At 40.2% G+C, this 25101-nt stretch overlaps 2 protein-coding genes across 30 annotated transcripts in view; both read right to left on the bottom strand.

The window, feature by feature from the left end:
* The window catches only part of LOC139762983 (negative elongation factor D-like), a 275049-nt gene that overhangs the window by 171607 nt on the left and 78341 nt on the right, over nucleotides 1-25101 (bottom strand). The gene's annotated exons all lie outside the window — the stretch shown is intronic.
* LOC139762982 (negative elongation factor D-like) overlaps nucleotides 6534-25101 on the bottom strand; it is a 303098-nt gene continuing 284530 nt past the window's right edge. For 22 of the 23 annotated variants that reach the window (XM_071688451.1, XM_071688450.1, XM_071688452.1 and 19 more), the window contains 7 exons: nucleotides 22303-22676; nucleotides 19729-20805; nucleotides 15814-15990; nucleotides 12106-12451; nucleotides 11427-11688; nucleotides 9050-9186; nucleotides 6534-7621 (listed from right to left, as the gene is read on the bottom strand). The gene's annotated coding sequence lies outside the window, so the exon portion shown is untranslated. Of the gene's footprint in view, nucleotides 7622-9049; nucleotides 9187-11426; nucleotides 11689-12105; nucleotides 12452-15813; nucleotides 15998-19728; nucleotides 20806-22302; nucleotides 22677-25101 lie in introns of all 23 variants that reach the window. The other variant, XM_071688440.1, reaches the window with a different exon arrangement.

Below are 25101 nucleotides of genomic sequence, written 5' to 3'. Positions count from 1 at the left end.
GGGTTGACGTGCTGTTAGTGGATTGAATCAGGGCATGTGAAGCGTCTGGGGTAAACCATTGAAAGCTGTGTAGGTATGTATATTTGCATGTGTGGACGTATGTATATACATGTGTATGGGGGTGGGTTGGGCCATTTCTTTCGTCTGTTTCCTTGCGCTACCTCACAAACGCGGGAGACAGCGACAAAGCAAAAAAAAAAAGTATTTAAACCTTTCAGTGCCCTGGTTTTATTTAGCTTGTGTGTGTGCCATTTTTTAATTTCTCTAGGTATTGCAACACAACAAGCCACTTTTCTAAACCCTCTTTCTCTTGCTACTTTATTTTAGACTTTTTTCTTCATTTGTTCATGATACCTAGGTGGGTAGGATCAGGAGTATCACTTCTTTATCCCATCTTTCACATGCCATACACATCATTTGTCTATGTAAGTATTTAAACCTTTCAATGCCCTGGTTTTATTTAGCTTATGTGTGTGCCATTTTTTAATTTCTCTAGGTATTGCAGCACAACAAGCCACTTTTCTAAACCCTCTTTCTCTTGCTACTTTATTTTAGACTTTTTTCTTCATTTGTTCATTACAGACTTTCACACATTACTTCACCAAAAAATGGCATTCCACATGTCACTCCCTTTAACATGCTTATAACAACCTTTTCTGTGCAAGCCAGTGAATTGCAACAGGCCAGTTATGCATGTTAATGCTCAGTCCTTCACATGTATACTCTTGCCCATGTGCAGCTTATTGAATCCAGTATTCCCAATTACCACTCCTCTTTCAGCAACTGTCAAAGCACTCGCTTGGCCTTTTAAATGTAAAGTGGAACTCCCTTAAATGGGTGTCCATGGCAGTAGTCTCTCCATATCTAGGGAACTCCAGTGCCACTTCATAGCCCCTATTGCTTCACCCTTAACAGGCCACGTAGAGTGCTTCTACCTAATGTTCCTTATTATTACTATTACCTAATGCTCCAGCCTAAATGTTCCTACATACTGCTACCATCTGTTGCTTCTGCCAATTTGCCAAAAGTCAAGGCTATTGAATGGTGCTCCGCAGGAAAATCGGTTACGAATAATGATCTATGCGTCAAGTGTTGTATATGACAAGGAGAGATGCATGTTTCTGGACAGAATGCCAGTAGTTTACTTGTGATTGAGGTTTATAAAAGCTATTTTTTATATAATGGAGTTTATACTATCCTCAGCAAAAGGGGGTAGAACACTTCTCTTAAACCTGTGCTCTAGTGCGTCTTGATTCTTCCATGCTTTCACATCACTACAATTGTTTCCATAAACTAATTTTTTTTCATTAGACATTTTACCTAATGGGATTGCAAAAGAGCATTGCAAGTCTTTTTCCCAGTACCTTCTGTGGTTGTAAACAACCTTGCCCTTGGATATAATGTCTTGTCCATCCTCTGCATTTTCATTCTTCAAAAAGTCATTTAGACTTGGATAACAATATCCTCGCAACTTTCTTTTTTCACTGGCCTGTTATTCATTTAGACTTGGATAACATATCCTCCCAACTTTCTTTTTTCACTGGCCTGTTATTCAGTAAAAGTGGAGCTTTGTAAGGCTCTTTCCCATTAGTTCCCATGCTTGTCAGTGACCTCACCTCTATGTGTCTGAGCCATAATCTGCACTTGTCTTGGAGTTGAATTACAATAAACAGCAATTGTCAGCACTTGGCAATCTCTTCATATCAGTGTCCTACACTCTTGCATGTTTGAGAGGTAACCACCTAGAGTTGGACCAAACCCGCTCAAAACCTCATTTGATTAAGGCTACACCCAATTGAACAAGGACTCGTGTGTTGTGACTGATGCCATTAGGGCACATAAAAACTTTCATTCTTGTACTACCAGCAATTTAGAGAGTCCTTCAATTCCAACACACCACCACAATATCATTGCTCTCTTCTCTTTCAGTGCCCTCTGCTCCATCATAACATTTCATTTTTTTGCACAACTGACCTCTAGTCTTCACTCTACTTCTTCCATTGTTACCCTCCCTGCCACTCTCGGTACTTGTCCATCACTTGCGATATCAAGACTCCAGTTACTTTAAGTTCTTTTTCACAGTCATCATCCCAGGTCTTATCCCAAGACAACTTCATGCCTGTAACATATAACTATTTAAACACACTTACAGCCTGCACATCACTGCTGGATCTACAAGTGTCACTTATTCTGTTGCTTGGCTATTACCAAAATGTGTAAATGAGGTTGATTTTTAATGATGCTGACTTGGTAAGGTAGGAGAGGCAGTTGGATATGAAAAAAGCGTGAACTGGTCTTTTGAAAGGTATGGAGTGGGCCGGTCATCTTCCCAGAACTAAGAGTGAGTGGAACAACTACCATTGATCAGACTGTTAACATCAGGAACCCCTTAGAAGGGAGCTCAGCCAATCAATCCTTGGAGGAATATGTTGCAGCTGTAAGCGAGCTTCAGGTATTTAAAATGAATGTTCTCTTGGTTATTTCCACAAAAAATGGGATGAGGGAGTGGCAAGTCTGATAATGCTCATAATCAAATAATGGTTATACTTCAAAAAAGTCAAAACCTTACTGATCGTACATGAGAATTCCCTTTTATGACAGGATACTGGTTTTACATTTGCTTTACCATCTAGTGACTTGGTTGATTAACCACTTGGTGATACTTGCAGACAGAAGTACAGCTTCTGAAGGATGCCCTTCCTACAGTGTTGTACCACTCCGGCCAGCAAGCTATCACTGCATTTATAAGTGCTGCATCCCTCACTGTTGATAATGCCCATTTTGATGAACTGACTTTACATAAGGTGAGTGAGTTGCATCATACCACTTGAGATATAAAACACTTCAAAGTTCTGATTCTGGAAAGGGATGTTAAAAAGATTATTAAACCAATGGAAATTTTTTTGAGAATTTGAGGGGATGTCACTTTGTAAATGTGGATTCAAGTAGGCATACTTCTTGCATTGCAAACCAGTATGAAACTGGTGTCCTTTATATGGCTAATACTGCTTTATACTGGCTACTAAACATCTGTTATATACATAGGATGTCTATATTTGGTTTCCTGTTTATTGAATGGATCAGGTGCACAGTTGGCTAACTCGTATATTCCTGCACTTTAAGTCGATGTATGTGAGCAAACCAAGGCTGTATGCTCATGATTTAATACATATAACTGGGAACCAAAAACTGTCGTGTTGGCCTTCATAATTTTAGACAAACTAGCAGGCATATCTGTAGATTAGTGGTGTTCAGTGTTAATAATTGTAATAGTAGAGGAAATGGAGTTTAGTGGTTCTGACATATTGTGGTCAAGGAATATAATCAATAGTACGTGGTTGATTTTGGTTAAGCATTTCACTTTGCAGGTGAATGGCCACTCGCTAGACAGCATAACTCGGAAGTTCCTACTAGATGGTGTAGATCAGAATGTACAGGAAAGTTGGCGTGCAAACTACATGGAAGTGGATGTCTTCACCACCCGTGGCAGTCCCATAGCAGGAACGATCTCTGGAGTGCTAACTAGTGGTAGGTTTTCTGCTACATAATGGTCTTGTTTTGATCTAGTTGGGCATAGGAATGGGATAAGGAACCTCTTAATTTTTCCGGAGGAAAGTTCCACTATTTCCTAATATTTTATTTTCTAACCATAAAAGTGATATCAATGTTAAATGAAGGCGAGCTTGGGATGGGGGCGAGTTGCCTAGGCAAGGTGGTAGAATAGGATCAGTGCAAGGATTACCTTACTTGATGCTAGAAGCTTCATTGGTTATAGTTGTACACACATGATGACACTCAATATGTCTAGATGGGATGATAAGGAACGTAAATGCAAGTCTTTGAGAGAGGGGTGAGTATGCAGCCTGTGGGGATGAAAGGGCCTGGGAAGCGAGTGTGTTTAATGATGATACAGTACTGGTGGCAGATTCAAGTGAGAAACTGCAGAAGTTGGTGACGAGTTTTTAAAAGTATGTGATAGGAGAAAGTTGAGTGAATGTTAATAAAAGTAATCCCTACTAGTATGGCATCATAACATACTAGTTTGGTTGGGGTCCTTTATAGGTTAAATGAAAATGTTATGCAAATTTGATATGCAGTGCAAACTAACAGGTCTTCCGACAGCAAAAGTGTATGTGCAACCATAGTTTGGGCCATAAAGGTCATTTATCCAGGAATTGGTAGGTTAGGTGAGGTCATTTGCCTTGACCTGCCACCTAGTCAAGGTGCTGATAGAAGGGTGCCCTGCTATACGCCCCACATCATTCAGTGGCTAATTAGCACGTCTTTGGTGCACTAATTATAATATGAAAGTTGAACTGTTAGCATTGAGAATAGTTCTCTCTCAATAATCAATTGGTGGTGACAGAGAAGGGACAAAGAGTTGGCAAAATTCAACAAACTTGATAGGCAAACTTAGTGCACCAAATTTGAGTGTGTGTACAGCAATAAATATAGACAGTTTGCTCATTTTCCTTTTTCTGTGTATCTTTTCTTGCCACATTCCTTGGCACCACCCAAAATTTCCATGGCTGGGCTACTTAAGAGATAAAAGTGTATTAAAGGGAAAATATTTTTCAGCAGATTTTGGTTGTAATGAATATACTAGGTAAGGGGAAAACAGGATTGAAAATACTGCCAGTGTCTCTCCTGTATCATACAAGGCAACTACTAATTATAAATCAATAGTAAAGATGTAAATTTCAGAATGAACATTTGCTGCTCTCATTGTTTTTCTTGCACAATATCTTTCATTATTACAGTACTACAATTTGATGTAAATTTTAGGTTGATGACACTTGGTTCATGTTGGTGGCTAATGACTATGATCCTGAAGACTTTCCTGACCCACACACTGTAACATCAGAGGTCTTTGCCTGGAACAGTTTCCCAGAATCGGTAAGGTTAAGTGTTTTTGTTAGTATGTATAATTGAAGGTCAGGTACCTGAGGACTGGTGGAATGCTTGTTCAGTGCCATTGTATAAATGCAAGGGGAACAGAAAGTGAATATTTGAACTAGAAAAGAGGAAGTTTGTTTAGGATACCTGGAAAGTTGTATGAGACTTGTGATATAGGGTAGCACGCACAGAGCATCAGATTGTGGAGGAACAAAGTGGCCTCAGAAGTGGGAGACACTGTTTCGATCAGGTGCTTGCTTTGAAGAATCTTTGATATACTTAAAGAAAACACTTTGTGTGTGGAATTTATAGATCAGGAGAAAATATATGATGTGGTTGACATGCTTTGTGTATGCTCTGAATGTATGGTGTTGGAGGAAAGCTACAAAAACTAGCTTAGATTTTGTATCAAATGAGTAAGGCATGTGTGTTAAGTGACAGAGAAGGAGTGGTGGTGCCAGGTGAGGTAGCTGTCATATGTAATGCACCGAGACCACCGTATTATATATTGAACCAGGTCATGTGAAGTGTCTGGGGTAAACCATGGAAAGTTTAGTGGGGCTTGGATGTGCAAAGGGAGCTGTAGTTTTGGTGCATTACACATGACAGCTAGCAGACCTGAGTGTGAACGAATGTGGCCTTTGTTGTCTTTTCCTAGCGCTACCTCGCACATGTGCATGGGAAGGAGGTGTTGTTTCATGTGTGGTGGGGTGGCAGTGGGAATGGATGAAGGCAGCAAGTATGAATATGTACATGTGTATGTATGTATATGTTTATATACGTTGAAATGTATAGGTATGTATATGTGCGTGTGTGGGCATTTATGTATATGCATGTGTATGTGGGTGGGTTGGGCCATTCTTTTGTCCGTTTCCTTGTGCTACCTCGCTAACGCGGGAGACAGCGATAAAGCTTAATAAATATATAAAATATTTATTTTTTTTAATCATACTTTGTTGCTGTCTCCCGCATTAGCGAGGTAGTGCAAGGAAACAGACGAGGAAGTCCAACCCACCCTCGTACACATGTAATACATGAACGCCCATACACGCACATATACATACATGTACATTTCAACATATACATACACAGACGTACATATATGTACATATTCATATATGTACATATATGGAAATGGAGGGAGGAAGAGCAAGAACAAGGACAAGTTGGAAGGATGGAGCGAGATGTAAGAGATGGACATGCAGTCAACAGGCTGGATCAGGGCATGTGAAGCTGTTAGGAGAAACTGTGAATAAGGACATGTAGTTTCTGTGCATTATGCATGAGAGTTAGTGTATGTGAGCAAATGGGGCCATTTTTCCTCTGCTCCTGATGCTGCCTCAGAGTGTGGAGAAATTGTGTACATAAACGATATATATTTTTTTCATATTGTGTATGTCATGTATGCATACTCTTCTTCACAGTTTACTGTAGTGGCAGAATATGTGGCAGACCACACCACCTCTGGGATGTTCATGACATCCAACCTTCCAATCAAGGAAAGTTTCTGTACGTTAGCTCAGCTTAAGGTTGCAGACCATCCCCACTTTGAAGACAATGTAAAGTACACAGCAGGAGTCTTGGTAAGTTCTTTCTTTATTCCTAGTAGTGTTAGGGCATACAAATGAAATTCTGAAGTCAGTCACCAATTTATTTTCATGTGGTAATGAATATCTAAAGCATATTTTAACATACTTTATGACAAAGGATATTAAATTCTTTGCACTTGCCTCTTATTTGGACAAGTATGCCTTTATACTAGTTAAATTGTACAATCAGACTGTAAATTACTTTTAATTCTAAGGTGTCAATATGACAAACTGGAGAAAAATCCTGAAGAAAGCCTTTGCAACTAGTCTCGTATTGCTTTCCTCGTATGGGAATCTGTGGAGCCATCAGTGACACTATACCAGTCTCTTGCCATAATGAATGACCACTTAACCCTACTGAGAGGAGAGCAGAGGTTGAATTCAATTTGATATCAACTGCACCCAGGGTAAAAGCAATTTATGCTGTGATTGTACATTGTTTCCTTACTAAAGTTTAGCAAAAACTTGCGTGGATATGTGTGGGAAAACAAGGGTACATAAAGTTGCAATCATGGTGCAAATATAGTATCTTGTGTAGGACTTTGCTCCTGATTAGAAAACCTTCCCTTGAGACATGTAGGAATTGCTTAGCCTTTGAGGCCTTAAAAGCTCTCAGCTGGGCAGAGATTAAGTTCATAAAAAAAAAAGCTTGTTACAAAAAATACTTTAGTTTTGTTCAAGAATGTTGGTTCCATTTATAAAATTTAGTTGCGGATATTTACAAAACACATTGTTGCCTACTTAGAAACCTATTGACAGTATTGTATTGGTTACTGAAGAATTTTGCCTTATTTTTTCCTATGACTTTTATATTAAAAAAGATGGCCAAATTCATCATCCATCCTTACTGACCAGAGGTTTTTTTGCATTTTACAAAATGATGTAAGGGAATCTGTATGTGGGTGAAAGTTGAAAACCATTGCAATATGTGAATACTTAAAAATTCCAATTTTCAGGTATACCGATACAATAAAGTGACGAAGAATTTTGAAATGTTCCAACATTTGACTGCTTATGGAGTGGTTGACCAGGCAGTGCTTCAGTGTGGATAACAGCCTTTATTTGCTCCTTGTTTCCAGTGCTGAAGCCAAGTTGTATGTATATGAATATCACCATCCTGAGGTAAGTTGAATGTTCTGGAAAAATAGAAAAATGTCAGTACCAGTAAATTTACCTTAGTCTCTCCTTTAATGAAACTAATTCCTAACTACATGCCCAGGTTCAATCCATTGACTGCATGTCGACCCTGGTATACCAAGTCATTCCACCAATGCCATCCTCCATCAAGCCACCTCACAACACATATTGTCCTCAAACATTTCATTTCCAACACATCCACCCTCCTCCGCACAACTCAACCTATAGCCCACGCCTCGCAACCATATAACATTGTTGGAACCACTTTTCCTTCAAACATACCCATTTTTCCTGAGATGCCATCCTCCAGCACTTCCTCACATTGCCCTCTCCCTCCCTCTCTCATTCCTTCACCAAGGTCTCCACCCTCCACCAATGCCACCCTCCCTCCCTCCTTCACCAAGGTCTCCACCCTCCACCAATGCCACCCTCCCTCCCTCCTTCACCAAGGTGACCACCCTCCACCATCGCTTCACTCCACAAGGGATATGCCTCCAGATTTAGGGCCACACTGGGGTATTTTGACACCAGGATCTTATTGAAGTTTGATACACATAAATCTCCGCCATCTTAGGACAGTAGGGTTCAGTGGGTGGAGACAACAATGTTGGTGATAGCATTGGAGACACAGTAGGGGTAATGGTGGTAGTGGTGAAGGTCACCAGGGGATTCTCTGATGGGGTTAATTCTAGAACAAAAGTGGAAACATGATCGAGCATTAAACAGCAGATAAATGCAGCTTTCCCCTGCTTTTCAAGAACTGTGGAACAACAGGTTCAGAAGAGGTATCACATTATATCCTCAGGAAAGAATAAGATTGCTACTCATAAGAGGCTCTTCTGTAAAACAGATAAGTAACTTATGAAACTATACCCATTTTGTAAGAGGCTAACAGATAACACTTTCCAGAGTGGAGGACCAGTAGGTCGCTCTTTATGGAGCAAAAATGGAAATAAGACAAGTTTCATAGTCTCAATGTGAAATAGGTTAGGCATAGCTAAGTTGTATGAAAAGACTTGCATAGGCTAAGTTATTGCCATACAATGCTTGTGAATTTGTCTTAATTGCTGTATGTATTTTTACAGGTGGTGGTCCACTACATGATAAGCCTCTGCTTGATCCTGTCACATGCAGTAGCAGGTATTCTTGGTGCTGACAGCCCAAGCATCACAGGAATTTCAGCTACGATTCTGTGACTAATGATTCGTGTGAGGATACCACTAGTTTAGCAATTTGTATAATATTTTCTTTGTTCACCAGAAGTAACCATTTGTGGCGCTGAAATTTGTATGTACTTATAATTTCTTCCCATATGACTTGGCTTAAGTCAAGAGGGCTTTTTATAGTATTATAGAAAAGTATTAAAGTTTAGTAAATCAAATGAGGTTACAATTTAGTTCATATTACAGCCAAAGTTTTAAACTTACATTTTACAGTTAACTTGATTCCTTTCTCATCCACAGGCTGCGCACCATGATGATACCTCCACCTCAGTCCTCGCATGAATCCCTGCCTTCAGGTTCAATGCTGATGCATAGGCGTACGTCTACAGACTTGGGACAATCTATCAAAAAAAATATACCTAAAAATTAGAGAACTGCAAAACAAAAGTGCAATCTACTTGCAGTTAAAATTCCTAACCAATAATTTGTCTATTATTTCTTTGAAACAACTTTTTAACACATCTCAGATTCACTTATAATTTGCTGATACTCTTATCTCCAAATCATAGTGTATGGACAAGTTAATGTATTTCTTTACTGGAAAAAAAATGTTTACAGAACTGAGTGTTTGATTTCCCAGGTAGAAATAATTTATAACAATCCACAGATTGTTGTGACAAAGGTATGATATGGTTATGAAACATCTTTGGAGTTTGTGTGATGTCTTTTGTCAAATAAGGAATGTATACCGTATAATGATTTATTATACTTAGTTGCTGTCTCCCGCGTTAGTGAGGTAGCGCAAGGAAAAAGACAAATGAATGGCCCAACCCACCCACACAGACATACATAAATGCCCACACATGCACACATACATACCTATACATTTCAACGTATACATACACAGACATATACATATATACACATGTACATATTCATACTTGCTGCCTTCATCCACTTTCATCGCCACCCTGCCACACATGAAATAGCACCCCACAATCTCCCCATGCTGTAGCATCAGGAAAAGACAACAAAGGCCACATTCGTTCACACTTGGTCTCTAGCTGTCATGTGTAATGCACCAAAACCACAGCTCCCTTTTCACATCCAGGCCCCACAAAACTTTCCATGGTTTACCCCAGACACTTCACATGCCCTGGTTCAATCCATTGACAGCACATCGACCCCAGTATACCACATCATTCCAATTCACTATTTCTTGCACGCCTTTAACCCTCCTGTATGATCAGGCCCAAATCACTCAAAATCTTTTTCACTTCATCCTTCCACCTCCAATTTGGTCTCCCACTTCTTGTTCCCTCCACCAATGACACACATATCCTCTTTGCCAATTTTTCCTCGCTCATTCTCTCCATAACTACTAAAGAATTCGACACCTTAAAACCCATCCAAAAAAAAAATGATAGTTAACAAAAATCACCAATCCCTCAAACCTACTGAATGCAATAACCTTGCTTTTATTCACATTTACTCTGCTTTCTTCTTTCACACACTTTAGGAAGCTCGGTCACCAACTTCAGCAGTTTCTCACCCGAATCAGCAACCAGCCCTGTATCATCAGCAAACGACAACTGACTTGCTTCCCAAGCCCTCTCATCCACAACAGACTGCATAATTGCCCCTCTCCAAAACTCTTCCATTCTCCTCCCTAACAACCCCATCCATAAACAAATTAAACAACCATGGAGACATCACACACCCCTGCCGCAAACCTACATTCACTGGGAACCAATCACTTTCCTCTCTTCCTACTATTACACATGCCTTATATCCTTGATGAAAACTTTTCATTGCTTCTAACAACTTGCCTCCCACACCATATATTCTTAATACCTTCTACAGAGTATCTCTATCAACTCTTATCATATGCCTTCTCCAGATCCATAAATGCTACATACAAATCCCTCTGCTTTTCTAAGTATTTCTCATATACATTCTTCAAAGCAAACACCTGATCCACACATCCTCTACCACTTCTGAAATCTGATGCTCCGTACATTCCTTTACCCTCTCAATCAATACCCTCCCATATAATTTCCCAGGAATACTCGACAAACTTATACCTCTGTAACTTGAACACTCGCCTTTATCGCCTTTGTATAATGGCACTATGCATGCATTCTCCCAATCCGCAGGGTTTTCACCATACATACATTGAATATCCTTACCAACCAGTCAACAACACAGTCACCCCCTTTTTCAATAAATGCCACTGCAATACCATCCAATCCCACCGAATTGCTGGCTTTCAACTCCTACAAAGCTTTAACTACCTCTTCTCTATTCACCAAACCATTCTCCCTGACCCTCTCACTTCGCACACCATCTTGCAAAGCACCCTTTATCTGCCACTCTATCATCAAACACATTCAGCAAACCTTCAAAATACTCACTCTTATCTCCTCACTTCCACTACTTGTTACCTCCCCATTTAGCCCCCTTCACTGATGTTCCCATTTTGTTCTCTTGTACACTTTATGTACCTCCTTCCAAAACATCTTTTTATCCGCCAACAATGTCCATTCTCCACTAAGTTTTCAGTTTGAAAAAGTGTGCATGATACTGAATCGCTGTTCTGCCATGAAGTGTAAATTAGCAAAGTAGTCTCTGCAACACAAACCTAGAGGTGCATCTCCTGGGTTTAAGTGATTTGAGTGTGCTGCTGCATCCAAATTATATCCAAGAAAAATGTCGAGGTTGCCTTCATCTCGAAGGTGTAAATTCACTTCTTTGCATATATTATGGAGAACAACACACGCCATGATTATATGATAGATTTGTTCTGTCTTGACCCCGAGTCACTTCTCCATGCAAAACGTGCCACCTTCGTTTCAGCTGTCCAATCCCCCTTTCCACAGTACATCTAGTTTTCTTCTTGTGTCCTGTAATACATGAATCTTATTAAGTACAAATCTGAGTTTGGACGTTAGTCCCAGGCTAATCATCTAGCTTGTTTTCTCATAATCTAGAAATCTTTTGCACACTGGGTTAGGTTAGGTCAATTTTGGATTATGGAAACACTTAAAAGACATGAAACCTGTTTCTTCTACAGCCTATGTAGATATGTAAATAATATTGACATTTTGTCACAAGTAAACATGCAAGAAAACGTTTAACGTTACCCATTACAAGCTGTCTGAGAACCATCTTCAGGTCTTAGGTAAAGCATCAAAGGCCAACACTTGCAACAGTAATTACTATCACCAATAAGATCTACAACACCCACACCACCAGGGAAGACCCTAATCTGCATAAATTATGTTTCGTCTACCATCTGTCTGTGCAATAACCCTACTTACAGTAGATTGTGTTGGTCCACAACGTGATCTTTTCCAGTTGCAATATAACGTAAGGTCATCATCATCACTCAGTTCCGGCGTGATACAGAGCCATGTTCCTTGCTGTAGTACTTTCTATTTCCCGCTAAATCTCTGATCTATTTTTCAATCTGTGACCACCTGTCTTCCTGCACAGTCAAGCTGGTATCTTCTGACATCCATCCCCTCGTACACACCCCCACAACAACGGGGCCTAAAAGTTTTCAGGTGAACAAGTGTTCCTTGTCGTCCCAGCCATGTTTGCCTCACTAAGCAAATTCTTAACTGCTTTTGAGGCTTCTCCATCCCTGAGGCATCAACCAGGAATCTGAAAAAAAAGTAAAAACTTTGATATGTATTATGCAAAATACAAACATGTTTATTATACTTAATCGCAGTCTCCTGCGTTAGTGAGGTAGCGTAAGGAAACAGACGAGAAGTCCAACCCACCCACATACACATAAATGCACCACATACACATACATATACATTTCAATGTATATATCTGTATAAGAGTGGATGAGCCTTTCTTCGTCTGTTTCCTGGCACTTCTTCCCTGATGAGGTAAACAGCGATTATAATAATATGAGTGTATATGTAATATAGGTAATGTATACATGTATGTATTCATACTTAAAATAATAAAGTATACGATATAAACAAAGATCGACAATTATTCAACCCTTTGTATCTCCATTGTTTTAGTAACTTGGACTAGTGAGCAAGGTTGCAAACATGTCCTTTTCACCATCTTCCTATGTCACTGATGTAATGTAATGCAATAAATATTTGTTTACGGAAGTGTATGTTTCATTTATAGAAATAAGACTCCCTGATAAAAGCCATTATCTTGTCTATCTGGCTAAAATCAATATATCAAAAATCAGGATATAAACTAAAAAAAAACGCTTAAAACTGATTATCTAAAAGATCTAAGATCCACACTTAAATAACTTTAAAAGAGCCATTAAATTTAATGATCTGTAATGAAAAAAAAAAAAAGCATTTTGTTTTGGTCATTTTATAAGTAGTTTACAAAAGCCTATATAAGGTGAGTGGACAGACAGTTACAACCATCCAACCCCTCTGGTGTCTGACCCCAGACTGAGGCTGACCCAGTTCTAAGGGCCTAGGTCAGCAGCTAGATCATGGCACTAAATCAAGGGTCGGCACATAAGGCCCTGAAGTGTACAACCTAAGTTCAACACACTTCACAATACAATTATCAATAAACTCACAAATAACACCAGAGCTACTAAATACATTAATTATCTAAAAGAAAGAAAAAAAAATTCCAACCACCACAAATAACTGAGTTAATGATTGAAAGTTAAGTTTTCTTTTAGTGATCTTATGATTCGTTTTCCTTCTTGGCAAGAAAAAGTGTCTAAGTAAATAATTTTCAAAGCCACTATCTATCTATCTATCTATCTATCTATGACGCCCTATGACTCCCTTCTGCAACCACCTCCCCCAAAATAAAGATATGTCCACGGAAATAGTCTCCATAACTAGTATACATCAGTGCCACTTTTTAACTTTTAGTGGCTCACCCTTATTTCTGGTCATCATTTCTCATAAGGAACTTTCTTAAGGGAGTTTGGACTGATGTACTAACTGCGTTTTGGCTGTGTTTCGAAGCCTCATTGAGTCAGTTGAATCGGAACAGCTTCGTTCAGGCGAGTCCCGTATTTTCCACTGCTGTACTACAAAAGACGTCTTAAAAATAACTATAAAAGCTTCAGAATTGTACTATTGAGTTACCTTCCTCTTTAAAACGTAATTTCTGGTATAAAAATCCAAGTTCTGTACGTTATTTCATACTTTATGAGACAGGTTCGAACTTCACTGCTTCACACAAGTAAGAAGAGAAAGTATGAAACACTGCCATCTATGTTTTGGATATGGTACTAAAACTGCCACCTATGTTTTGGATATGGTACTATCACAACACTTCATTAAATCGTCATCTTGATATCATTTACAGTTATATAACCATCAAAGACATTGAAAACCATCTTAATTCCACGCCTGGCATCTAATTAAGGACTCTCAACACCATCAGGAGGTTAGAAAACAGATAATTCCTGTATTTCCTCGTGATGTTGAGTTACCAGCTAGCAATTTGACGCCGTGGCCAGGTCGTGCCAGAGTTTCCAGGGACGGTATAAATTCCATGAGCCAAGATGGCCATTTGCAGGTAGGAGCCGCTGACGGGGAGGACCTACGCGTGACACACCCTCCATCAAACCCTTATTTTAAGGTTAGTATATGCAAATTGTTCGAGAAATTTGTTGACCAGTTGTAATGTTATGCATAAGGGTCAAAGTGGAGTGTCATAAAGTGTCATTTTTACGGTAATTAGCAGAGATATGGCTGGCTTGACCTACGGTCCTTCTGTTAACCCATGCGGGAAGTGGCACACACACACACGTGTATATATATATATATATATATATATATATATATATATATATATATATATATACATACATACATATGTGATCCCGGTTATGAGTATGAGTTCATTTAAATCAAGTTTGAGGACATTGGAGAGGCTCTGGTGTGTATGTGTGAACCATCGTAATGATCGTTTGGTAGTTTCGTTGGAGGTTGTTGTTGGTCTGCTGCTAAAACGAAGCGCCAAGTTTATTTTCCACTTGATATTCACACTACACCTCATGTTCGGCCATGGCTCAAGACAGTTGTTATCCTAACGAGGATAAAATGGGTCATTTCGACCACTAAAGCTAAGATAAGGCTTGATGGCCGGACGCCATCTTGTTTCCGACCACGGCCAAAATGTCATATTATTTACGTTATTACTATTACAAAATAACACACCCAATCCTTTCCTATCTTCATCTTGCCGTCGATAATGACCTAATGACCAGAATTACCAGCAAAATGCAATGATATAATAGTGCGGTGATGAGGGAATAAAGCCAGTGGCTGTGAGCAATAATTGTACTTACGTTAACACAGCCATGACGGTTAATGATGAACAAGTTAATATCTAAGGTTAATGTGTTTAATTACCATGTCATTTTAACGTTAATATCTAAGGTTAATGTGTTTAATTACCATGTCATTTTAACGTTAATATCTAAGGTTAATGTGTTTAATTACCATGTCATTTTAACGTTAATATCTAAGGTTAATGTGTTTAATTACCATGTCATTTTAACGTTAATATCTAAGGTTAATGTGTTTAATTACCATGTAATATCTAAGGTTAATGTGTTTAATTACCATGTCATTTTAATGTTAATATCTAAGGTTAATGTGTTTAATTACCATGTCATTTTAACGTTAATATCTAAGGTTAATGTGTTTAATTACCATGTCATTTTAACGTTAATATCTAAGGTTAATGTGTTTAATTACCATGTCGTCATTTTAACGTTAAAATGTTAATGTAAATCATGTGATTATTGCTGGTGGTTTTCACACTGGGGTCAAGGTTGAGTGTTGCCGCAGTGTTGTTGTTGCCTTAGTTTGTATATATTGCTACACACAACACAAATGTCAACACATGATCATCATCTCGGGTTCCAGGATGATGATGAGGCGGGCCAGCCAGCCACACCAAGGAGTCGACCCCAAGCTGGATCCCAACCTGATCCCTCACACCACTTAACATCCTCGTATATACTCGAGATTATTGACATGACAACACACATCACTTACGTCAATCTGGTTCACGAAGAATTGACACCTCTTTGTTTCCCTCCCCCGCAGGTCACTGTGACTCCTTGAACCGCCGGCTGCTTGTGGGCTCGAGCACGACTTCTACTACTACTACGGAGGAGGAGGTCCACGTCTTGACAGGTTCTCCTCCACCTCACAAGTGATCAGATCCTGAACCTGTTGACTCGTATAAATAATGTAAGTATAAGAAACAGCATCCGATCCCATGTAACAACATTGGATCTCTTTACTTTGGCTCGGATCCCATTGAATCCGATGCGCTCGTACGTCTTTTGATGGGTGACGTAGAATGCACCATGTATTTTGTTATAATGAGTTCTATTTAAACTTTTTATCATTGGATTTTATTATTAAATACCTCAAAATGTGTTACTAATAAATTGTTTTTAACAATTTTTTTATATAGTTGGTACACAGCCAACATGGTGCATTTGACCATAGCCTATTGTGATTGATGTCAACACAATAATAATTTACATATGAAAACCATAGAGATGACCCTTATGGTGTGATCGGCCCTTACTCTTAGCCTCCATCTATCAAATACTCTTCTAAACTCAGTCACAAAATTCTGTACTCGCTCAAATCTATCAATGCTGTATCCTAGCAAACAATAACTGACTGACTTTTCATGTCCTCTCATCCCCTACAGACTTCATATTCGCCCTTCTCTCTTAGATTCTTACATATTCTTGTCACACCAACTCATATATAAACACCCATGGGGACATCACACCCTTCCCCCTGCATAATCCAGTCATTCCTGACCATCTTTCCTAATCACATATGTACACTTGTGTATATCCCTCTTTCTAAACTAGACATTCCCAATAACCAGTCCTTTTTCAGCACACAACTGCACAAGCTGTACACCATTTCCACTGATAAAACATTTCCAGCAATTTGTCGTAGTCAAGTGGATGATTACACCAGTGTTGGCCTTCCACCTGAGCAGCTTCCTGTGCCTCTGGTGACCTGGACTTTCCATCCAACCTCTGGGATCCTGGACTCTGAGCTAGGTCAGTGACATGGCCACCTTGGTTGTGTCCTGGACCTCTGAGTTGCTATATTCTTGGTCCTGGACCCCCTAGTCTTACCTGATGTATCAGATTAATTTCCTGATGAAGTGCCTGACAACCCTGGTATACACCAACTCTGTATCTAATTTTACAGTAAAATTTCATTCAGTAACATAAAAAAATAAATTTTTACAATTATCATTGTAAAATTTTTTGATGATACTGAATGAAATTTTACTGTAGAATTAGACAGTGTTGGTGTATACCAGGGTTGTCAGGCACTTCATCAGGAAATTAATCTGATACATCAGGTAAGACTAGGGGGGTCCACGACCAAGAATATAGCAACCCAGGGGTCCAGGACACAACCAAGGTGGCCACGTCACTGACCTAGCTCAGAGTCCAGGATCCCAGAGGTTGGGTGGAAAGTCTAGGTCACCTGGAATCCAGGTCACCAGAGGTCCAGGAGGCTGTTCTGGTGTCCATAGGTACAAGGAGCTGCTCGGGTGGAAGGCCACCACTATTCAATATTAGCGCGCGCTTCTTATAGAGGCTTACGACCAATATCACCTTGCTTGGTACATTCTCGAAAAAAGGTCACTTACATTCTTGTGGCTATCAACAAAGAAGCTGCTTGTTAATAAAAAAAAATATGCTATGATACACTGTAATAAGCATAAATACTGTCCCTTCTCATTTTAAAGAATTACTATTGTACTGTATATTTGTACATCAATTTAGAAAATATTCTTTTACCAAAAAATACAATAGCCCTATAATAAACTGATCTTTTATGGTACAAATATATATGTATTGTTATGTGGTGTGTGAAGTGAGAGGGTCAGGGTGAATAGTTTGGTTAAGAGAGGTGGTGAAAGCCTTGCGGAAGATGAAAACCAGAAAGGTGGCAGGTTTGGAGGGTACTGCAGTTGAATTTATTAAGAAATGGGGTGACTGTGTTGTTGATTGGTAATGTATGTGTGAATCATGGTGAAGTGGCTGAGGATTGGCAGAATGCATGTATATTGCCACTGTACAAAGGCAAAGGGGATATTAAATTGTATGGGAGGGCATTGATTGAGAGGGTGAAGACATGTACATAGCATCAGATTGGGGCTGAGCTGTAAGGTTTCAGAAGTGGCAGAGGACGTGTGGATCAGGTGTTTGCTTTGAAGAATGTGTGTCAGAAATACTTAGAAAAACAAATGGATCTGTATGTAGCATTTATGGATCTTGAGAAGGCATATGATAGGGTTGATAGAAATGCTTTGTGGAAGATCTTAAGAGTACATGGTGTGGGAGAAAGGCTGCGAGAAGCAGTGAAAAGTTTTTATCAATGGTGTAAGGCATATGTATGAGTTGGGAGAGGAGAGTGATTGGTTCCCAGTGAAGGTCAGTCTGCAGCAGGGGTGTGTGATGTCCCCATGGTTGTTTAATTTGTTTATGGATGGGGTGGTTAGGGTGGTAAATGCAGGAGTTTTGCAAAGAGGGGCAAGTATGCAATCTGTTGGGATGAGAGGACCTGGGAAGTGAGTCGGTTTTTGTTCACTGATGATACAGCACTGGTGGCTGATTTGATTGAGAGACTGCAGAAGTCTTGGAAATGTTTGAGGACAGTATGTGGTGTGAGGTGGTTTGACTGGGTAAGTAATGAAAGGGTAAGAGATGTGTGGTAATAAATAGTGTAGTTGAGAAAGAGCAGATGAAAGCATGTTGAAATGCTTTGGATACATGGAGAGAATGAGTAAGGAAAAGCTGAGAAAGAGGATATATGTATCAGAGGTGGAGGCAACAAGAAGTGGGAGACCAAACTGGAGGTGGGAGGATGGAGTGAAAAAGAGTTTGAGCAATTGGGGCCTGAACTTACAGGAGGGTGAGAGGCATGCAAAGAGTAGCATGAATTGGAATGATGCAGTATACCAGGGTCAACGTGCTATCAGTGTACTGAACCAGGACAAGTGAAACGTCTGGGGTAATCCACGGAATGGTCTGTAGGGCCCGGATGCGGATAGGGAGCTGTGGTTTTGGTGCATTACACATGACAACTAGAGACTGAGTGTGAATGAATGTGGCCTTTTTTGTCTGTTTTCCTGGCACTACCGTGCTGACATGGGGAAGCAATGCTGTTTCCTGTGGGGTGGGGCGCCTGGAATGGATGAAGGCAAGCAAGTGTGAAAATGTACTTGTATATGTGTATATGCTGATATGCATGTGTATGTGCATTTACGTATATAATGTGTATATGAATGGATGGGTCATTCTTTGTCTTTTTCCTGACGCTACCTTCTAACTGGCAGCACATCTCTATAGTCTTACACTAAGTAAGTCCACCTGCTGCACTAGAAACATCTCTATGACCTATTTCATCCTTATCCTAGTTCTACACACTACTTGGCACACACATCTGTATTCACATTGTCCTCCAAACCTGAGTTTGTATCTAACCCTCTTTCAATTTGTACATCTGTTATACTGTTTTGTGGTCTTTCTTCATTGTCCAAGTCTCATTCACTAGTCTCTTAAAACCTGTTTATTGCATCATATAGTCCCTGAATTTATCATCTCGTATGAACTTGTCCAACCTCTGATTCGCTGTTTCTTTATGACAGGTCTTGTCTCTAAGAGTATTTGCTTTGATCGTTAACATGTTTCCTTCCAATGGGTCAAGATCTTTTAGCTGTCTTACTGTAGCACCATGCACCTTTCAAATTCCTGATTCTTCTATTTTTCTTTTCAAGTGAGACACCTATCTCTATAGAATTCCACATATACAAACTATATTACGGGGCTTTAACTGTCTGTCAGGTATCATTAGTTGAGGAATAACATTCATGCTTGTCCCACAGTCAACCTGAAATTTCACTTTATTGCTTACCTCCATTGATGTCATGATGGCTTCATTGCTGAGTCGTGTTGAAAGCTTCATAAAATACACGACATTGGGGTCGTCCTTCGTGGATGCCATAATGGCCTCATTGTTGCATCATGTCGAAAGCTTGTAACACACAGGAAATTGGGGTTGGCTTTTCTATCAGGATACTCTTGAATACCACTGACCATACTTCTAAAACCCTTGCCTGGTTTTGATCTGCGTGTAATTGCAAAGTGATTCTTCTCCATGCATATGCTACAGGTCTTGCTATATGCCGGGCATTCTTCTGTCTTCCCAAATATGCTTGTTGCTAAAGAATTTGCATTCCTTCATTGGCGTGTGTGACCAGGCATGGTCCTCATGTTTAATGTTTCATTTCATTTGTCTTCCTTCATGGGTTTCTAGGTCACCTTGTTAACAGCGTCTGGTCATACACCATGATATACTGCCATCTGCTGCTTATGTGCCATACAGATTTTCATCCTCTTTAAAGAATTTCTCACAGAGTAAGTCATCTGAGTGTCCAAGTACTAATCTTTCATCTAACATTCCTTGGATGGATTCCCGAATCTGGTGATAGGTGAATCTTGCAATTCTCCTGTCTGTTCTCCACACTTTCGAAATTTATTTGTCTGCCAGTTCATTCTTCGTTGCTGGTAAAATTTGCCATCAAATTTGGCAAGTACATTTTTTAGCGACTTGTTTAGGCTGGTTATCTATCTACTTGTGCTGGGAACATAATGAATTACACTTCTCTTATAAATAGCTCCACCAAAGGTTACAAGTACCGCAGCTTTCTCCTCATCGGGTTTCTTCTTTAAAACCTTCTTCTATAATAGAGGGTAATACATTTTTGTTTATAGGTCTTCAGAGATCTTTCATTGTCAACTGTTAGGTTTATTTTGTTGGGAATGTATGAGTTACTGCCGTTTGCACCACCACTTGATCTTGCTTCAAATCATCACAACATGAGCTTGTCATTTTTCTCCAGTTGTTTCTAGTCTGTCATGACAAATGGTGCTTTTACAGCTGCCAGTATGTTTTTGTACAGGTTTGTACATCTCCCAGAGGCATAATATTCTGGAAGAGATAGAGAGATGAACTGACATGGGTTGCCATTCTCCATAAACAGGTCACTTATATTCTTTTGGATGTGACCAAAACAGCTGATTGATTATAGAAAACATGATAATAGAATGTAATAAACACAATTATACTGTTGTAAATCCTAAGGTAGCATACAGGATAGGAGTAGGTCATTTTGATATATAAATAGGATCACTTCTATTGTAAATTCTAAGGTAACATATAGAAAAGGAGTTGGTCATTTTAATATAAAAACTGGATAATTTCTATGATAGTCTTATTAGTATTGTAAATCCTAACGTAACATACAGGATACGAGTTGGTCATCTTAATATATAAGTAAGATAATTCATGATAGGCTCATTAGTATTGTACATCCTAAGGTAACATATGGGGTGCATTTTCATATAAAGTAGTTGTAGTTATTTGCCGAATTTTATCCACTTGCTTCATAAATTTGATAATATATTCAAAATGGAAAAATTTTTGTGTTGCAGGCAATCATTTCTACAAGAAGGCAATGAAGATGAGAAGGAAAACGTTCAAGAAGAATGTCTCAGAGTGCTGCAAATTATACAGTCAAGATACTGCAAGGAATGTTGGCCATGATTTCACCATGGACTAAAAAATGGTGAGTATGGGAGCTGCTCGTCTAGTTACACTCTTGGTATCAAAGTGTATATTTTGCCATTTCTCAGATGTGGATATGAATTTTCTGTCCCCCTCCACTCCTTTCCTCCATCCTTTCTTGACCTTTCTCCTGGACCACCAACCTTTGGGATCCCTGACTCTAGAAAATTTGGTAAGCAAGGTGAAGAATAGCAGTGAAATTGCTGTGGAGTGGGTCAGGAAAGGCATGGTATAATGGTCAAAAGCCTGATAATTTGACAAGAGCAGTACAGAATAAGATCGTTTGTATAAGGAAAAGGGGATGGAGATTGAATGTAAGAATTACAGGGGAATGTCTAACAGAATAGAAGTTAAGTAATAATGTGAATTCCAAATGCAGTTCTGTTAAAAGTGTACTTGTGTCGGTGGTATTTGTACTCTAAATTGTAATGATATAGGAAAGAGAAGCCTTGTCATGTTTCAGAGGATGAGGAAATTTTATGATATTTGAGCCTTCTTTTTGGGAAGCTGGGTGACAATTCTACCTCAGGGAACTGGGCGGGACGTCCCTGCCCTTTGCCAGCCTGCAGGATTAGTAGCAGGAATGCTAGCTCTGTAAATTCAAATCCTTCAAAAGATGTATAACTAAAAGCACTTGATACCCACTTTGTTTAATGAGAATGGAGCAAATGATGATAGATGCTACGCGTCAGTATTTAAGGGCAATCGATGAGAACTAGATGCCACCGTAAAACTATGGGCTTAAGTCCATACATTGAACTGATCAGTTAAAATCTAATGCCAAACACAGGTCCTTGTAGCAGTCTTAAATATAATTTTGTATGTATACAGTTTATATACTCTTAAAATGATTATACTAACTGCATTTGGTGCTTGTCAGGTGGATGAGTACGCCGCTGTTGGTAAACCATCTTAGCAGCCTCGTCGTCCCATGGTCAACTGGACTCTAAGCCAACCAGACCCATGGCCATTGGGCCCCTGGCCAACTGGACCCTTGGCCAACTGGACCCTTGGCCAACTGGACCCTTGGCCAACTGGAACCTTGGCCAACTGGAACCTTGGCCAACTGGACCCCTGGCCAACTGGACCCCTGGCCAACTGGACCCTTGGCTAACTGGAACCTTGGCCAACTGGAACCTTGGCCAACTGGAACCTTGGCCAACTGGACCCCTGGCCAACTGGACCCCTGGCCTACTGGACTCCTGATCAACTATACCTCTGCTGTTATGGTCAAGCTGAAAGGAAAGATGATAAGTTCTCTCTCTCTCTCTCTCTCCCAGTGGCTGCTGCTTCTGCAGGGTGGTGGCAGTGTTCATACTGAAAGCAAAGATTATTATTACCCTTTACTCCCACCATAGCCACCAACTACTTCATCCCCCAATGACCTAAACCTGTTGTTGCTGCTGCAGTTGTTGTTGCAGCAGTGGGGGTAGAGCAAGGGTGTTATTACCCTCCCTCCTGCACCTCTCCCTCTCCCCTGCCCCCATCCACCTTCCCCTACCCTCCTTCCACCCTCCCCCCCCAAAGTCCTCTCCCCCTCACCCCTACCCCCCATTCCCTGGGACCCCTCCCACCCACCCACCACCTCCCCCTTCCTACCCAACCCCCATCTCCTTCCCCCCACCTCCTCCCCTCAACCCACCCAATCCAACCCCCCTTTCTCTACCCCCGCTGTGGCTAATGATGCTGCTGCTGTTGCTACTGCTCAATCTGTAAACATACATAAAATCAGTGTCCCCTTCACCCACCCTCTTGCTCCCTTCTTGCCCCAAACCTTCCACCTCTTCCTCTTACTGCTTCTGCTGCTGTTGTTGTTCAATCTGTTAACGTAAAGAAGTAAATTAATATCTTCTTCCACACACTTGCTCTGCTCTCGTCTCCTTCACTCATGCCCATCCAGCTGCTGCTACTGGTGTTGAGATTTCTGGTGGGGATAAATATAGCAAAGTATTCATTATGATACCAGGGGTGTAACCATAAGGAATGCCCCTGATTCCTCCTTTATGAAGTCCTGGTAAGATGGACATTTATGTTCCTTGGAGTACACCTGAACCTTCTTCCTCAGAGTGGTTGCCATCATCAACACTGCTCTACTGAAGGCCTCCTCCTCAACTGGACCCCTCACCTACTGGACCCCAAGAAGACTGGACTCTTGGCCAACTGGATATACCTGACACCAGATCCCTCCTGGAACTCCCATCCTTACATCCCTCCCTTGCATGCACCATTCCACGCAGTCTTCCACTATTTCTCTCCCACCAGTATTCCTCCACCCTATTTCTCCATGTCACACCAACCCCTTTAATTGTACTATTATACAGTGCACTTTCCTTGTAAACTTCCAGTCTTCCATTCTTTCCACATGCCCAAACCACCTTAAAGTATTATGTTTCACCCATTCTACAACTCCATAATTCATTCCCTATACACCCTTTCATTTTCTTCATTCCATCTAGTCACATCACAAGCTCTTCTCAAATGATTCATTTCCATGGCCTGAATTCTTGACCTCTGTGACACATTCCATGCCAACGTTTCAGTTGCATAGGTCAGGGTTGGGAAAACTATACTGTCCCTTAATCCTCTCCTCACTTCCATACTTATACCTCTACCCTTCATTCTTCTATTAAGGGTCTCAATGACTCTTGTACCCTGAACTGCTCTCTCCCTTGTCTCTCCTTCCATATCACCACACTTACCCAAGATGGCTCCTAGATACTTAAATTCTCTCTTCCAGTCTCTTTCCCCCCATATCCAAAGCATAATTTAGCCCACAAAATCTGTACTTTCACTCTGTTTCCTTTCAAACATCATTACTTTACTTTTACTTGCATTTACCTTTAATTGCCTATCCTTACACACATCATAAAACACACAACTTCTGCAACTCCTCTTCACTCTTCGCAAACAACTCAGTATTATCTGCAAACAGGCTTGCTACTAGCCACCATATCTCACTGCCACACTCCATCTCTGCACCCCTTTTCCCGAGTTTTGCTTTCATCTCAGATTCAGGTGAGAAACTGCTGAAGTTGGTGACTGAGTTTGGTAAAGTGTGTGAAAGACGAAAGTTGAGAGTAAATATGAATAAGAGCAAGGTAGGGTTGGGGGACAAGTTAATTGGGAGGTAAGCTTGCAGGAAAAAAAACAGAGGAAGTGAAGTGTTTTAGATATCTGGAAGTGGATTTAGCAGCAGATGGAACCATGTAAGCAGAAGTGAGTCACAGGGTGGGGGAGGGGACAAAGGTTCTGGGAGCATTGAAGAATGTGTGAAAGGTGAGAAAGTTATCTTGGAGAGCAAAGATGGGAATGTTTGAAGGAATAGTGGCTCCAACAACGTTATATGGTTGCAAGGCTTGGGCTATAGATAAGGTTGTGTGGAGTAGGGTGGATGTGTTCGAAATGAAATGTCAGAGGACAATATGTAGTGTGAGGTGGTTTGATCGAATAAGTAATGAAAGGGTAAGAGAGATGGGTGGATATAAAAAAAGTGTGGTTGAGAGAGCAGAAGAGGGTGTGCTGAAATGGTTTGGTCACATGGAGAGAACAAGTGAGGAAAAATTGACAATGAGGATATATGTGTTGAGGGAATGAGAAGTGGGAGACCAAGTTGGAGGTGGAAGGATGAAGTGAAAAAGATTTTTAGCGATCAGGGCCTGA

The sequence above is a fragment of the Panulirus ornatus genome, chromosome 45 (genome assembly GCF_036320965.1).
Source record: "Panulirus ornatus isolate Po-2019 chromosome 45, ASM3632096v1, whole genome shotgun sequence".
Taxonomy (NCBI): Eukaryota; Metazoa; Arthropoda; class Malacostraca; order Decapoda; family Palinuridae; genus Panulirus; species Panulirus ornatus.
The sequence above is the reverse complement of the archived record's forward strand: the minus strand, read 5'-3'. Positions and strand labels throughout refer to the sequence as shown.